The sequence below is a fragment of the Podarcis cretensis genome (assembly GCF_951804945.1).
Source record: "Podarcis cretensis genome assembly, chromosome: 3".
In the NCBI taxonomy this organism is placed as follows: domain Eukaryota; kingdom Metazoa; phylum Chordata; class Lepidosauria; order Squamata; family Lacertidae; genus Podarcis; species Podarcis cretensis.
Window position 1 is genome coordinate 96,074,810 of NC_137172.1, and position 18,822 is coordinate 96,093,631.

Sequence of the window (18,822 nt, forward strand, 5' to 3'; positions counted from 1 at the left end):
GCATAAGAGAAGCTCAAAAAAGCTATAGAAGCCTCATAGTTGAGAACATTCTCTGACTTGATATGTGGATTATATACCCGGCAAGTGTCTTTTGCCTGAAATATGCATGATACAGATCAAATAAATAATAATAAATAAAAGGAACCTGACAATCCAAAAAGAGGCCCTTTGTTCTCTGTTTTCCCATTACGTTTGAAAACAACATCAGGCACTAGACAGCAGGCATAGATATCAATAGAATTTACAAACTAGCCTGCGAAAATCAACAACACAGAATCTTGTGTCCCTTTAAAGACTAACAAATTTATAACACCATAAGCTTTCAGGGACTCCACACCCCGCAAAAGTTTATGCCATAATAAATTTGCTACATTTAAATTTATTAGTCCTTAGGGGACACAATGCACTTTCTTATTTTTGCTGCAACATATGTTAACAGAGCTACCCCTATAGGAGATGAGGAATTTGAAATACAGTACATTCAAATGAAAATTCCAATTATAGAATTTTCCAGTGAAATGTATTGGATAATGCTGAGTGATATGAATGTAATACAGTGGTACCTCGGGTTACAGACGCTTCAGGTTACAGATGCTTCAGGTTACAGACTCCACTAACCCAGAAATAGTACCTCAGGATAAGAACTTTGCTTCAGGATGAGAACAGAAATCTCACGGCGGCAGCGGGAGGCCCCATTAGCTAAAGTGGTACCTCAGGTTAAGAACAGTTTCAGGTTAAGAACAGACCTCCAGAAAGAATTAAGTTCTTAACCCACTTTAAATAAAACCTATACAGAGATATAGGTAAGTATTCGTTTCAGCTGATCAGAAATAAGCATTGATTGACTGATTGATTGTGATTTGCTCTGCCCTGACTCCAAGTTATTGAAGAAAAGGAGAAAGCAATTGCCTGAACATTTTTAATGTGAGTAACTGGGTCTTGTAATTTTTAGCTCAAATGTCTGCTGCAAAGTTGAGTCTAAAGAAGAAGAAGAGTTTGGACTTGATATCCCGCATTTCACTCCCCTTAAGGAGTCTCAAAGCAACTAACAATCTCCTTTCCCTTTCTCCCCCACAACAAACACTCTGAGAGGTGAGTGGGGCTGAGAGACTTCAAAGAAGTGTGACTGGCCCAAGGTCACCCAGCAGCTGCATGTGGAGGAGCAGAGACACGAACCCGGTTCACCAGATTACGAGTCTACCACTCTTAACCACTACACCACACTGGCTCACTGGCCCAGTAAAATCAGAGGTGGTTGACTTTCTGGGTCTTTTACACTGAAAAAGTACTTTCTGCCATCTGTTCCTTCATTTCATTTTCATTTCATTTAATCAGCTGACATGTAGAGCTGAGCCAAAACACTATCACATCTCCCGTTTGCCTATTCTGAGTAAATACAATTATTTCCTGTCCTCACTTGGAATTAGCTTCATGACATCACATTGGTAACTCTGATTGCGTACATGATGTGATGTCAGATTGGCTATGTGGTTCTCCATTGGCTGGAATCATATAGAAGGTGGAGGGAATTATTCAAACTAGGGGGGAAATGTACGATGGGAACTCCCAATTGAATAGTGAACAATCCACAAATGAAAGTAAAAAGCAAGGTGTTGGCAGGGGACATTGCCTGGAGGGGAGCGTTGCATGGGTTGTTCAGTACAACCTATTTCGTTAACAAACTTTATATGTCAGTAGTAAAACCCCTAAGAAGTTTACAAGAAATATTAATATTACCAATAAAAATATAAAAACATTTTAAAAATAATTACAAAAATAAATTAAAACACATATACATATAATGCACATATAAATGCACATTTTTCCATGAGTGAGTGTTTGCATAAAAGTAGTTTACAGATTTGCTTAGATGCCTATAAACTTTCTTACCATGTTGGGCCAACTAAATGTATATTTTTATCAGCATTCTCAAATTTTATTAGTCTAGACATCTGAGCCAGAGTAAACACAGTTATAGATTAAATGTCAGAACAAAGTTCATCCTGATCGTTGTTCACCCAGATGAACACTGCAGCCTTATAAATTTGTCATTATCCACATAGAGACAAGGGTGGCTTTTGAATCCGTTCCCAAGCAGAATATCTGTCCCCTAGCAGGAGGTCTTAAACAGGCCACCAAAAGCAGAAATTGCTCTTGGCAAAATGGAGTTTTCTTTAGCCAAAAAAAGTGAAAGAATACAAATCACAAAGCAACCATTATCTGTGTTTGCCTCAACACAGTTTCTGAACATCCTTGGAATTAATACCATCTTATTGTAAGGAAATCTGCCATATCAGGAGAAACAGGCCACTCTCCAGGCACCCGGCACGATCTCCTGGTGACCTCCCTGTCTGCATTCCCCGGCAGATGCAGGCTAGGTCGCGATCGGCGATCCTCCTCAGTGTGAGAAGAACACACCACTCTTCCCCCTTCCCAGGTAGGGGGAAAGAGAGAGAGACAGAAATGTATTTACATGCCTTTATTTCTGTCTTTGCAGCATTACAGAGAAAACACGTCTGCTCTCATCAGAGTCCATCAGAAGAGAGAGAAAACTCCACCTCCTGTACTTCCTGTACAGGTCATATAACACTCTGAGCTAATTCCGGTGCTTTGCACTGAAAATAGACCCTCCCTCTGTTCCCACGGAACAGTTCCAACATTCCCATTATGTTTTGCTTCCAAGCTGCTGCTCGCGGTCGCATTGCATCCATATCGTAACACTTATGCCTGAGGTGAATGACTCTTCTTTCCAGTGGATATAGATTTCTCAAACAGATTTCATCTCCTTCCTATCTTTGCTGTAGGCCTTAATTAAGACAACCAGTTTAGTTCCTCGGTTATTGTTCCATGGCACTGGAGGCTAGTCCATTAGGGTGAACAGGGCATCACCCCACCAACCTTTATCTGTCTTTAGTCAGCCCTCACCTGTCTACCTTCTTGTTTACAACCAGCTCGGAGCCTGTCATTGGCTCTAGCTCCACCAATTATTGTTGGCCTCCCAGCCTTCTGCTCCATCAGTTCCTGTGGGCAGCAGCCACTGCTGACAACACCCATCTCAAACCCCAAACATCTGCAGGTCTGCCCAGAAGTTTGCCCTATGGGTCTGAGGGATTTCTTCCTAAGGAGGTCATCCACAGAACCTTTTGGTAGTATAACAGACCAACACAGCAACTGTTCCGCAAAGCAAGTGATTTCTTTTTTGCTTTAATGTCAAAAGAGACCCCTGTCTCTCTTTCTCTTATATAAATGGTAGAAGTCTACCAAGCTGTTCTCAGATAAGTGTGTGTGTGTGTGTGTGTGTGTTCCTTCCTCCCAAACCATTTGATCAGGCAAAAAAAGAAAAATGAAAAAGCACCACCAATTTAACAACATAAATTAATTGCATAAAATTGCCTTTCTAATTGTTCTGAACTACACAGAAAGAGAGGTAAGGAGAAACCCTTCAAAAAGCTCAGAGGGAAGTACACCACAATTTATTCTGAACAAACAGAAAAAGCTGAAAAGTTAACACTTGGTTGTTGTTCATCAGTTATTTAAAAATCCGGAGCTACAACAGATCCAAGCAGATTTGCAGACTCATTGGTATAGTGATATGTATTTTAAAAGTTCTCTTAAATGTGACTACTATGTCAGATTACTAGCAGGCACTTTTAGAAATGGATAAAACTATTTCTTACATTGTTACGCATTTTCAGTGAACTTAGCCTTTTCAGCAACAAAGACCATTTTGTCTAGCCATGATGCCAGAGAAAAACAAGCAGCTTTGGAAAATGTGTCCACACTAATGTACAGGTAAAGACAGAATTGCATTGGAATTGTGGGTTTCAATCACTGTGAAGCGAGTCTGAGGAAAAAACATTTCAACCAAATTTTTTCCTCATAAAGAAATAGAATGTACACGTGTTTCTGAAAACGCCGCATGAACAAAGATAAAAAATACAGCAATGGAAATTCAGGGCATGCACATTAAATGTAAGTGTGAACATTCCCTAACACGGAGAACAGAATTAATCCCTTAAGCTAAAACTGAATGATCCCTGTTGCTGCACTATATGGACAACCCCAAAGCATGCTGAAACCAGCTGTTAAAAAAAATCATCACATTTTCTCCAAACAACCCTCTTGGAGCTTGTTTCTTTGTAAGAAAAGTGACTTGGTGGCTGTGCGGCAGAATAATTAAACTTCCTGCTTCTGTTAAAAAGAAAAAGAGTAATGTGTTTTGAACGACTGCACTATATGGGGTATAATCAGCAGTCCCATATTTAGCAGCAAAGACAATGAACATCACTTAAGAAAAAAATAGCTTTCTCGTTATCTCTCTGGCTAGGCAATCCAAGTTGCTCACGCTTAGGAGGTAGGTATTGCCACAGAGTTGGGTTAATAGCACATGAAGCACAGTGCAGTGAAACAGAAAAGTAAGATTATTCAGCCAGGCTGAAACTTAAGACTTCTTTCCTAGCACAGGGGCCTATTTAAACAAAAATGCAAACACCACGGCCTCTGCAAGTCAACACAGAGGAAAGAATACAGCAGCGTTTAGCATGAAGTCTTTGGCTGTTGAAAAGAACGAATCTTATTTCTCCAAGGCAAACAGCAAGCATTATTGTGGGAGCCAAGAAGGAAAACTTGAGTAAGAGGTCAGCACACTGAAGCTGAAGTTGCCAGCGATAAGCTTACAGGAACATCTGGCAATTAAATTTGACTGTTTGACAGGTCTGCACATTTATGAGGTGTAGGAACAAAGTAGTCCATGAGATGTAAGCAAAGAAAGCTTGTCAACTGGTCTGTTTTGCAAATGTACGCATCTGCCTTATGCTATTTTTAGACTATACCTTCAGGGAAGGCACAGACTTTATAAAATTTCCCCAGTGCTTGGACGTAACCCCAACTGCAATGTGCCACAAAGATAAACAGAAGAGGAAAACTCAATTTGCAGTCTCTCATCACTTTACAGCAAGAGGTTGTACTTTTCCAGATGCTGCTCTTGGAGAGGATCTTTGGATGGCACACGTGTCTTTAGACAATGGATCAGCAGGTTTTCATGGTATCCCTATGTAAAGAACGGAAATTATAATTCGCTTTTGAGTTGTGGCTGTTATTCACCAGTATGGAATTTGCTGCAGGAGCCTTTCACACACACTGTTCTGGGGCTGCACCTGAACATGCGAAGCATGAATACTCCAGACTAATGCCATTGCACATATATGCTCTGCAAAGACCTGGAACTGGCAGCCTGTCACTCTGCAGCTGACCTGAGCCAGCTGGTACAGTTTACATGAGATGCTTATTCAGATGTTCCACTACTAGAGGAATACTTTTCATTCTACTATTTCGTACAGGGCCACACCCATATATGAGTGCAAGATTGGCTTTGCCTATCACCCTTTTGGCTAGGACATGTTTGGCACAGTGTAACTGCCACTGTATTGCTTGTTCCAGCCAAGTCAAGGAATGAGCTCTGTGCAGCAAGCGGGTTATCTTCTGGCCTCAGGAGGGTTGCCTGAACTCTATCTGGAGGGAGGGCAGGAAGGAGGGTGGTGTGGCTGCCTTTGACTAGTGCAGAAATCCAAGTCCCACCTTCCATGTAGCACCCATATTTGCATTGGGATGCTTAGAGATACCTTCACTAATGAGATGTTTCAACCAAGTGTCTTCCCAAAGTTTCACCAACTAGCTTGATACTAATGAGGTGGCACTTTTGTTGCCGTGAAGCTGGCATCGTGCTGCTGAAGTAAGGAACAAAACCATAAATTATCTCGCAGCAATTCCCTGGCAACCTGAACCACAAGATTCGCAATGTAGCTCAACTCCAAATTGTCTCCTAATTGTGTTCCTCACTAGCAAGCCAGGAGTATACATCAAAGAGCAATCCAGGTTACTCTGTCAACCATCATTTAGCTGATACACCAGGACTCCAAGGGGGTGATTAGCCAGCAACTAGCTTGATTTAGAGTTGTGGGTCAGGATGTACCAAAACATCCTTAATGCTGCTAGCACAAGTGTTGTTCCTTTTGTCAGGGTGGCATTTTCAAGAGGATGTTTATTGGCTGCAGAACGTTCTTCCAGATGCAGCTGTTACCATGACAGGTTCACTGGAAGAAAAGCTAATTAGAAGACATTAACAAAAAATTAAAGGTAGCTGAGAGCAACACTATGTCCAATTTATTTGGAAATTCTTAGAGGGGGGAATCTTGGTGAAGTGTGTGTGCTTTTTAAAAGGATTAACAGTGCAATCCTCACCATTTCTGCTACTGGGATGTAAGTCCCACTGAGTTCAGTAGTGCTTACTCCCACATAAGTGGGATCAAGATTGCAGCCCGAGTTGCGTTAACACAGCAGAAATGCATTAAAATGTCTTTTTAAAAGCAAAACATGAGTGCACAGAATTAGATTAACCATCCCTATAGAATAGCCTAAATAGTCACCCCCATCTAACCCTTCTCTATTACGCATTTGGAGAACTGGTGACAGAGACAGTCTTTTTTTTCAGCAAGTTTTTACTGTTGGCTAGCTCTTTCCCCTTGTTTGGCAAAACCCTGTCCTCCTATGCTGTTGGCTATGATCTTGTGCTATTCAAGTTTGTACTGTGTTTACTATTATTTTTTATTGTATTTTACTTATTTTATGTATTACGTTTACAGTATATCAATTTTCACTGAGACTCATTTCCTCTTCCAAAGAGGGAATGGCTGAGGGAGCCAGCGTACAGCTTCCGGGTCATGTGGCCAGCATGATGACTAAGCCACTTCTGGCACAACCAGAGCAGTGCATGGAAACGCCGTTTGCCTTCCCGCCGGAGCAGTACCTATTTATCTACTTGCACTTTGACGTGCTTTCAAACTGCTAGGTTGGCAGGAGCAGGGACCGAGCAACGGGAGCTCACCCCGTCACGGGGATTCGAACCACCAACCTTCTGATCGGCAAGTCCTAGGCTCTGTGGTTTAACCCACAGCGCCACCCGCGTCCCTTTTTTCTATCTTAGGGGAAATTTAAATAGCACCTTATAAACCAACTAAGTTTGTTCTGGTACAAGTTTTTGTGTGCATGCACACTTCTTCAGATACCTGAAGGAGACAGACATGTCAATAATGACCGCTCCCCACTTAAAACGGGGGGCGCCTTTTGCGTGGACGCGTGCAGCCCTGGATCTGGAGTGGCCCCATCAGCATAGGCTTTGCCTTCCCTCAGGTGGGATACCTGGAGGTCCCCGCCTAACCCCAGTGAGTTGTCCAATCCCACCTGGGGGAAGCGTTGCCAGGGAAACCAGGCCAGGTAAGGGGAGGGATTACCTGCCCACACAATAGAGGGTGGATCTTACTTGTTAATCCTCACTTGGCTCCAGAGCTTCTCCCACCCTACCCACCCTCAGTTAATGTCTTCTTTTGCAGGTTAACTTTTCTTCATAGGTTTTGCAGGTTAACCTCTCCACAGGTATGCGGGCGCTGCTACGATAAGGTCGCTGTTAAAGGGCCGGAAAGGAATTTCCCTGCATTGGCAGGTTTCGCCTTTCCCGTAGCAAAACGTCACAACTTTGGCGGTATCAGGCCTTGGGCGGAATCCTTTAGTCCATCTTCCTCTTTGCGGCGGCGATACCAGGGTTCCCCGTTAAAGGGGTTTTTGAAGGGAGGCTTTGGCCGTACGCCGAAAGGTCGTCATTGCTCTCCCCTGCGGCGGCGTAACGGGGGCGGCTATCTCTGCTTGAACATATGTTCTCCAGAGCCGGCCCATCCCCCCCACACACACTGGATAACCCTGATGCTCCCTAGGTCCCCGGCTGGGGACTAGGGAGGGAGAACGCCCAATGCCTGAGCCAAGGTCTACCCACATTTGAAATTTAATAAAGTTGTGGCCAATTTAATCCCATAGCACGTTGTCTAGAGTCGTTATTCCACATGACGGGGGGGACCACTCGGGATCTGGGGACTCCGCCTGTCCACGCAAATGGCTTTAAATACTCAATCAAAGGAGTTTTAGTGCCACAAAATGAAATGGAACGGGGTTCTAACATATAAGAATCCTATCAAAGCAATATTTGTTTTCATTAAAATAGGCAGCAATATAAACATTGTGGAACTTACTGGAATTCAGTATAAATTGTGTGTGTTAGAGTCTATGGTGTGAGCAACAGGAGAAGGGGGGAACCAAAAATATGCCTTTGCATTCTCTCAATCTAAAATAATGTGGCGACTGGAGAATTAAAAGATTATTGGAATAAAGTGCACATTGATTCGAAACAACAGAGTAAATCCCAGCAGTCAAATCAAAGTACGGCCCATTGCCTCTTGAAAGAACACTGTTGCTATTAACCAAACAAGAAATTACGGTATCAATAGAGCATTTGTTATGCCTAATGTCACCTTCCACTGTTATGATTTGCATACAGAGAGGAATCAGTGTACCAATCCATCTGCAGTAAAGTATGACATTCCAGGCCCTTCGTGGGCTGAACCATCCCAAGGGCCATTAAGCAAGCTTGCCCTTCCGTGGGTGTGGAAAGACCCCCAAGTTTTGACTGGGAGGCAGGCACAGCAGGCTGTCAAGCCATCACTTAACATAAATAATCTGATGACACGTGAAGCTTGTCCCCAAATGACTCACAAAACAGAACTTAAGACAAACTTTTGGCCAGAGATGACATGCTGCAGTGTATAGACAAATGTGACGGACATGTCTTATTCTCAGAGTCTCTAGGGATAATCTCATTCCTGATTTGTGATAGTCGGGGTTTCTCAAACTCCAGGGTCATAAACCGAAGTGTTATATTCCAAGATAAGTGTTGTCTGGCTCCACAATACCTGGTACAGTTTGACTGACCGGCTGAGCCATTCGTTGTGGAGAATGTTTCATGTTTTATGTCTACCTTCTCTTTCTGATCCTCTTCACTGGCTAGAGTGGGATAGATTCTGTCAGATGGAAGACAGGTGAATAGTTTGGTCTGCCAGGATCAATCAATTTGGGGAATATAGCTAATAATAAAAATGGAAATTTCTAAAAATTGTTCTTTGGCAGACATCTGAATTTTAATGTTATGCTTAGCATAATAATAATAATAATAATAATAATAAATTTTATTTATATCCCGCCCTCCCCAGCCGAAGCCGGGCTCAGGGCGGCTAACAATAATCAAATAATCAAACAATCAAATAATCACACATTCTAAAAATATTTCATTATAAAAATTAATTAAAATCAAATTAATGGCAACCGATTAAGCAAAATTCTGTGCAGGTTGCCAGAGGAGGGAGTCAGGTGGAACAACTCTGTCTTGCAGGCCCTGCGGAAAGATGTCAGGTCCCGCAGGACCCTAGTCTCTTGTGACAGAGCGTTCCACCAGATTGGAGCCGCAGCCGAGAAGGCCCTGGCTCTAGTTGAGGCCAGCCTAACCTCTCTGAGGCCTGGGACCTTGAGGATGTTATTATTTGCAGACCGTAGGTTTCTCTGTGGGGCATACCAGGAGAGGCGGTCCCGTAGGTACAAGGGTCCTAGGCCGTATAGGGCTTTAAAGGTTAAAACCAGCACCTTAAACCTGATCCTGTACTCCACCGGGAGCCAGTGCAGCTGGTATAGTACCGGATGAATGTGGTCTCGCAGCGAAGACCCCATAAGGAGTCTCGCCGCGGCATTCTGCACCCGCTGGAGTTTCTGGGTCAGTCTCAAGGGCAGCCCCACGTAGAGCGAGTTACAGTAATCCAGTCTGGAGGTGACCGTCGCATGGATCACAGTGGCTAGGTCAGGGCGAGAGAGATAAGGGGCCAACTGCTTAGCTTGGCGGAGATGAAAAAATGCCGCCTTTGTTATAGCTGTAATCTGCGCCTCCATAGAGAGGGAGGTATCGAAGATTACACCCAAACTCTTAACGGACGGTGCTGGCACTAATTGCACCCCTGCAAGAGATGGGAGTTGCGCCCTCAATCCCATATCGTCCCGCCCCAGCCAGAGGACCTCTGTCTTCGAAGGATTTAACTTCAACCGGCTCCCACGTAACCATCCAGCCACAGCCTCCAGACATCTCGCCAGTGTGTCTGGGGCCGAGTCAGGGTGGCCATCCATCAACAGATAGAGTTGGGTGTCATCAGCATACTGATGGCAACCCAGCCCAAAACTCCGGACAAGCTGGGCGACGGGGCGCATAAAGATGTTAAAAAGCATCGGAGAGAGAATTGCAATATTATAGAAGAATCCTATAATGCATCTCACCTGCATTCTGTAAGCTCAGTAAAATCATATATTAATAATCTTCTCGGAACCATTATAAAATCAACCCTGGAAAGGTATCTAAGCATGCCTACTTGGAAGCAGAGCTTATTGCCCTCAACTAGATTCACTTCTGATTAGACATGCATTTGATCAGGCTGTTAGGGTACCACAACCACCATGATTACAATTTTTGTATTTTAAAAATTGTGCATAATTATGCTTGTCTCTGGGATAAATATTACGCTTCCTGATTTTGTTAAGCCAATCTGGCAGATCACCAGCTCTGAATGTAGAACCAGCCACTCTGGAAATGCAAACATGTTTTTATGGACCCAGATTCCTTAGAAACATACATTGTGTTCCCAAAAGAAAGGTTGATAAAATGACTGGCTGAAAAGCAAGGGCTGAAATTTTACCAACTCGGTGCTGAAAGGCTACTTGATATTGAAGAGTTAGAACACAGTTAATGAGGAGGAACATTCAGTTCCATTTAGCCTTATTCATCAGAATCTACAGCTCCTTTGCTCATTGGGACTTTGGTCTTTTGTTTTTGCTGTTAGCGGAGGCAGGGTTCCCTGAATTTTGCTCACAACAGCCCATTTGCAACTGTATCCTGGAAGCAGCCCATGGACAGTGCCGGATTTATGTATAAGCTAAACAAGCTGTAGCTTAGGGTCCCACTCTCTTGGGGGCCCCCAAAAAATGTAAAGGTAAAAAAACCTGGATGTATATTTCCAAAATATAAGATAAAGAACAAATAAAATAAAACCTACATACCTATTAGGTCCATAAATTACCATATAGCATATATTCAACAACAAAAAACAGCGACAATTTGTTGTTGACAAAGCACAGCTGGACATAAAAAGGGCCCCATTACCTTCAGTAGCTTAGGGCCTCATCAAACCTAAATCCAGCCCTGCTGAACCAATCTCCTGTCAAAATGGAGGTATTCTCCCCCAGTTAATTTCTTACTGGCCAACCAAGTTTTCTGTTCCAAATAGTACTATATTGATAATGCACCTGTGAAAAACTCAAATAGCTTCAAGAAAATTCTGCAGGAATCCCAGTCGCCATTGGTAATTCACTGGTGATATTGTCTTTAGAGTAGCCTGGAATCATCTCCAGAAGCCTGTACCTGGGAATACCACTTGGGCAATCTCAGGGTTGATGGAGGCTTTTTGTTGAGCTATCCCCCAACATTAAACAGGATGAGTCATTTCCATCATATCCAAGAGCACATGTGCTAGAGGACGGCAGAGTTCAATGGATGTGCAACGAAGGAATCCAATGCAACTGTTGCGCTAGCTAAAGTTTTTTTGTGGATCAGATCATTCTTGTTGTGCAATCTGTTGCACAACAATCTCTGGTAACATACTTGTGTTTTCCCCTGCACAACTATGTTCCACCTGTGCAACAAGTACACCACTGAGTGACTGTGACTTAGCACTACACTGGATACAGTGCAATCAGTTTGGTTATTTGTGGTTGGGGAAGAAGGGGCTGGCACTTGTCGCTCTGCATCTCTGGCAGCTTCCTAAGTCCTGAGGTCTCAGTTAAAGAAAAGGACATTCAAAACACTCCTTCTCTTCCTTCCTGGGCTCTCTGGCAGGTCTTAGGAGCTCTGAGGATTCTTTCTTTCATTTATTTATTGACAAGACTTTTCAACCTCTTTTCATTACAAAAGAATCACAGAGCGGGGGTTTCAAAAACACTATAAAAGTATGATAGTGTACAATAAAACAACAAAATGATCAGTCACAGATTAAGAGCAGCTGTTCAGCATATGCTAAGACCTTGAGCAGCCTAGATTTCATTCACCAAATGTCCAGGAGAACAAATATGCACTGGAATTCTATTCCATGCCTCCAGGGAGAGAGAATCCCACAGTGAGAGTGCCTTTACAGAGAAGGCTCAATCCCATGTTATCCCCTGGCATGCAACAGCTGACGGAGGGATGACAGGTAGCACCCCTAACCATAAAGCCCATGCTGGTTGACGTATTCTTCTTCTCAGCCTTGCCCTCCTGAATCTTTGTGGGCAACTTTCTTGCCAATGAAAGGAAGAATGGGAGGTATCCAACACATCTGTTCTAACTTTTGGCTGTGCAATGGAACTTTCCCTCCCTTCTCCTCTGTTCCAAGCATTCCCCCAATTCTCCAGAAGTGCAAGGACTGTAAAATTCCAGTAGGCCAATGGAAATCCTTGACCTAACAGAATGAATGCATTAGATGCCCCCCACCCACGGCCTTGAAGTAGCATGGGGAAATAATTGTTCCAGGCCATGCTGTCCCATCATTTGTCAGCGCTTCCTTGGCATTTTGCCCTGCCTCTTGCATGACAGGATGGACCTAGTTGTCACCATGGCAACCACGATTGGTTTTCCCATGCACAGGTGGAGAAACCAAAGCTTTAACTGATGAATCAGTGGAGACCATCTTTAGCTGCAGAGTGTTGAGTTAATGACTGACTTGTTTGCATTTTGAGGCCACAGTGGTTTTGAGCCATTGTAACTGGACATGAAAAATAAAATGTTTCCTCCTAATAACGCACAGTTGCTTTTGCTTATTTATCTGTATGTTACCCTACTCCAGTTTCCGTATCCATGAAAGGCTCCTGTACTGAGGTTTTGCAAAAAAAAAAAAAGGTTGTTTTTCTAATGATTCATTGATCAATCAGTTGAAAAGTAGATGATTCATCAACCAAAATCATTAATCAGTTGACAGCCCTAACCGCAGGGGAGTCTCTCTGACTGCAGCACTGGCTGAAATGGGTGGGGGGGGGGAATGGCAAACTGTGAAAAGTTATCATATCACACAAGACACCAGACTTCAGTCTTTAGTGCTAATGAGGACTGCCAGACCTCCAGGTCTGACCTGAAGTCTCCAGGGTTCCCTGGTTCCCTCCAGGTGGCAGGTGCAGGACTTGAAACTCCAGGTGGGCGAGTCCGCCTCTAATAATAATACTAAGAAGAAAAAACAATTAAGAAACTCCAGCCCGGCAGGAGCTGGCTGCAAATTATAGCATAGACACTCTAGGAGGTCTGCCCTCCTTGGCTCCCCTCTTCCAATCACCTGGGACCTCCTCCATGACATCACCAGGCAATGCCCCAAGACTCAGGTTTGGAACCTTAAAACTCAGCATCTGGTATGTTCCTGACCTGGCAACTCTCGTACTAATCCATTTCTCCTAAAATAGAGCAGGCTATATTATTTAACAAAAAGGCAATGCTCTGATTTTTCATCAAGCAGCTTCATCTCCTTGGAGAAGAGAACATCTTTGCATGATAAATGATACAGCTCCACCAAAGCATAATATATTTATGCCACCTACACATTTAGCATTCAGGTTACAAGCTGGGCCTTGAGAAAATGAATCCAAGAGAAGGGACTGTAAAAGCTCTGTGGGAGGCCACAGATGGGCCTGAAATGACAACCGTAACGGTTTTAACAGTTACAGTTTTCCTCCGAGAGAGCAACAATTGACCTTGCATTTTGGTTAGCAACTTTTTATTTCATTCATTTTTGCATTTCTCTGTTCCTCAAGCCAAGAAATCACAAGGAAAACACCCCCCGTTTCAACGTAATATATAGCCCTTGCAATCATGCCAAGTATCCTCCGCAGAGACAAATACTTCTTTGAGGATCTTTGGCTTTGCTTTTGAAGTAGGCCAGAAAGGAATTAATGCATGAAGCATACCAACCCAGCCAACCTCAGAACATACAAGTCCGAAGTTCCAATCTCACGAAGTGTAACAAACTCTGCAAGCCCTTCCTCTCCTGGCTCTTATCAGTCCAAAACTTCTGCAAATGTTAAATGTGCATGTTCACTTCAAAACCTGGGGATTTGGCCTGGCACACGTGTTGCTCCATACACGTAGAGGTGAAGGAAAATAACATTTGTTGCACTGAGCTGCAGTGATACTTCTGGGTTAGGTCAGCTGCAATAGGTTTGGGGTTTTTTTATTTTAATCGGCCCCATCCATCTGCCAGCCCACACAGTCTCTGCCTAGCAAGTTAATAAATAATAAAGCGAGTGAGCTAGACAGGAAGCTAATTTACTGCACTTTGGCCAAGAACAGAGCTCTTAATCATCTTTCCAGCAGAACAGTGATGAAACGAGGATGGCTCTCTCAAAAAGTCTCCTGTAAAATTTAATGCCTCAAGGACCTTACTCTGAAAGACGCCCAACATCACCCTTGACCTAAAGTGATAAGATGATAGGAGTCTAAGGTGGTGGTACATGAGTAAGACACAAAGGAAAAGCTCCAGATTAAGTGCTTTGTCGTGAACAGTGCAGAAACCTCAGTCCTAAATTACTGCTGAAGCCAAGCGTGTAACACCGTGACCTTGTTAGTCAGCGTCCCTCCTGCTTCCTCAAAGCTATTGCTGTTGCCTTGTTGATACTTTGCCCTCGTCTCTAGTTGGATTTGTTCCCCTTTTTCTTAAAGTATGGTGACTTTAGTCTATGCTATCTCTGGACTCCTGACACCTACAAAGAGGGCTAACAGGTAAGCCTGGACAAGGGTTCAAGTTCACTAGCTATTGTTAAATTGACAAACTTTCAGAAACAGGATCAAAGGGTTAGCCCTCATAAGAATAAAGGTGATTTGGAAGGAAATGGCTTTTCTGACTTTGCCCAGAGTGGCAGATGTTGCTGGTTATGTCTGGCTAGCCAAGCCACTTTTCATGTGATTTGTACCCAAACGCGTTGCAAGTATTTTGCGCAATTCATTTCATTCCTCACCCAGTACCCCAACCTGTTTAGCGTTCCACTTCCAGCTTGGGTTTGAATGCATTGATTATGCTAGAACCAATAGATTTAATGTTAGGAAGGCAGAATGCAACAGTGCCCAAGAGACACCTAGACTAGGAGGTGTCTAGACAAGAATTACGTCACCTCCTTGGCATCAGATGCTAAACAGGTGCCCAAGTCAGGATAAAGCTGTTCTCCAGGTAACACACCCAGCACACACCAACTTTTTCATATTAAAGCACAAGAACTTGCAAATGAAGTTCCATTTCAATTTATCTATGCAGGTTCAGGAAGCGGGATGTCCATCTGATTAACTAGTTACAGAGACCGAAAGGACTATGGGCTTATCAAGAAACCCAAAAAAAGAGTCTCTGACATTTACCATGAGTCATACAAAATGACCTTTCCAAAGCCAATTTGAATTCTTACATCTTTTATGCACCCTCATCTTCACTGTGACTGTCAGTTCCTCTCTTCCACCTCCTTCTACTGTCAATAAACAACAGCTCTCTCTGGATCACACGGCAAATGTGCTCTCAGGATATGACTGAGCCAGCACTCCATTGTTACAGCTCATAATGTTTCCTTTTGTTTGAGTTTCTCTATCATTTCCCCTCATCATATGTCTATTGCTCTTTACATAGTTCCAGTATAATCAGTCTTCTGGTCTTTGGATTAGGTGATTAAAAACGAAAGAAAGCTGAATACATAAAATGACAGCTGTATGCCTGTGATGAGCCTGCCCTATATTAACACTGCTTGCATCTATTTTAAAGGTTCAAAATTCCATTTTCAGGCCTGCTGAGCCCAGAACATCAGTCCCACTCGTGAGAGCTGTCCATTACCTAATAAGCAAAACCTAACTGTCCCTCCTGCTTCCAAGCTGTATTAACCAGAGTTAAAGTTTCTTCATTCACCACCTTAAGTATCCTAAATGTGCTAGAAGAATTTATCTATTCCTGGTCAAATTAAAGAAGTGATATATATATATATATATATATTTCCCCTGCATCCATTAACTGGAATTAACACCAGAACCTGATATTTACATGGACTTTCCAGGCTAGACTTCTACAAACAGGGTCACCAAGGACGGGTTTGGGCCATGGTGAAAAAAAATTTCCAGCACCCGGATTTAGGGATCACAGTCCCCTAAATCCGCCACTGCTTCTGTTCCCAAGCATCTTGCAATTCAGAGGCATCCTGCAGCAGAGCCTGGTTGTGACAGAGGATGAGCTCTAAAAACACAGAATATGCAAAGGAAGGCAGATCTGTTTGGTAGGCACAGTTGCTATTTAAAAGGGCCTCAAATGGCTCTCCCAGTTTAATTGTCCACGCAGAAGTAAATCCAACAGAGTTCAATGGGAGTTACTTACAGAAGTATGTGCAGGAGTGCAGCTTCAGAAACATACACTCCCACGCCCTTTGGGACTATCATTAGACTGCTTGCTTTTTCGCTTGTTTGTTTTTGTGTGTGTGTTTGTTTTTTGGTCTTCCAACTCAAATGGAAAGCAGAAACACGTATGCAGCCAAGGGAGGCCTCCCTCCAGTTCAAATAAGAAAATAGAAATATTTAACTGACCAACTGACCAATCATGTTGGTTTTGCCTCGCCTAACAAAGGCCTCCCCCCCAAAAAAAAATCCTGACCACACCCATGAGCTGAAGTTCTAATGCATGTAATAAATATATAAAATGGCAAAACACGTTTCAAATTCAAAAGGGGGAGGAGGAGTAGGAGGAGGAGTTTGGATTTGATATCCCGCTTTATCACTACCCGAAGGAGTCTCAAAGCGGCTAAAATTCTCCTTTCCCTTCCTCGCCCACAACAAACACTCTGTGAGGTGAGTGGGGCTGAGAGACTTCAGAGAAGTGTGACTGGCCCAAGGTCACCCAGCAGCTGCATGTGAAGGAGCGGAGACGCGAACCTGGTTCCCCAGATTACGAGTCCACCGCTCTTAACCACTATACCACACTGGCTCTCACTGGTTTTCAGCACTGAGGATTTCGGTCACCCCCACCTAACTCTTGACTAAGACTACTTGATCCCATTGGCTTCGAGATTCAAAATGGACTGTCCTATCCTATAGCCCAGCTATACTGGCAGCCACAGTTATACCACTGCAAGGGGCTTAGTACCTGTTTATACTCATCCAACAGGCATAGTTCAAGGACAGACTTGTGCTATAAGCTGGAAAGAAGAATCACAGGTAGCTCAGTGGTAAAGAATCAGTTTTGCATGTAGAAGGTCCCAGATTCAAACCCCAGCAGCTCCATGTAGGACTGGGAAAGACACAAGCTGGCCAATGGTCATAGACAATACTCAGCTAAATGGGCCAATGGTCAAACTTGATACAAAGCAGCTTTCCTTTGATGCTGTGAAACACTAAAGAGGAGCTTGGGCAGTTCATAAGAAGGTAACCTTTGCTCAGGTATTCACAGGATCTCCAGAGGTATTACATGGATATTTTAAATACAGTGGTGCCTCGCAAGACGAAAAGAATCCGTTCCGTGAGTCTCTTCGTCTAGCGGTTTTTTCGTCTTGCGAAGCAACCCTATTAGCGGATTAGCGGATTAGCGCTATCGCAAGACTTGCAAGACGTTTTCGTCTTGCGAAGCAAGCACATAGGGAAATTCGTCTTGCGAAGCGCCTCGAAAAACGGAAAACCCTTTCGTCTAGCGGGTTTTTCGTCTTGCGAGGCATTCATCTTGCGGGGCACCACTGTAATACTTCAGAGACACTTTGACTCGTATATGAAATATTTCCTAACAGAAAGTGGAGAAGATGGATGTTATCATGGACTGAATGTCTTCAATACTTTTTTTTCCTCCCTTTTTATGTAACTGGCAGATGAAAATGTCACTCTCAGGGTGAGAGGCTGGAAGGAGAAAGGAAAGATCACAGGTGAGAGCTGGGAGGGGCTACTAACTTTTATGGATGGTAAGGGCCAATATATAATATATATATATATATATATATATATATATATATATATATATATATATATATATATAGTATTTTGTCACTTTTCTTATTGTAGTATGAAAACCTTTCATAAAATCTTACTGTGCAACAGGGGGCAGGGAGTATACTTTGCCAGTGACAGCAATACCTTGGATTAGCTACAACACCATATGGTAAAAATCTGGTTAGGGGCAGGAGTGGTGCTGTGGTCTAAACCACTGTGCCTCTTGGGCTTGCCGATTGGAAGGTCGGCGGTTCGAATCCCCACAATGGGGTGAGCTCCTGTTGCTCTGTCCCAGCTCCTGCCAACCTAGCAGTTTGAAAGCACACCAGTGCAAGTAGATAAATGGTAACACTGTGGTGGGCAGGTAAACGGTGTTTCCGTGCGCCGTCACGATGCTCCGTTGCACCAAAAGCGGTTTAGTCATGCTGGCCAGATGACCTGGAAAGCTGCTGTGGACAAACACTGGCTCCCTCGGCCTGAAAGTGAGATGAGTGCCACAACCACATAGTCAACTTTGAGTGGACTTAGCCATCCCGGGGTCTTTTACCTTTTTAAAAAACAAAACACCAGATGAATGTGGCATTATGGCCTTGGAAAGAGGATCTGAAATTTGTATTTAACACGCGCGTGCACACACACACACAGGCTTATGACCAAAGCACACAAACATCAGGGTTAAAGAGAGAGTCCTGAATCTGCCTGTTTGGGCCTTTTCAAATATTGGCACAGAATATGGCTTTGTCTCCTAAGTACACTGACCATGAAATTGAATATACTGAACTTAAAAGTTTGACTTTACCAAGGAGAATGAGTTGAACTTCCAGCTCTCAAGGCTGCCTTGTTCTGTGCTTACTTCAAATGCAAATATTTAAGAAAACTAAGGGCTTATCTTTCACTCCGCT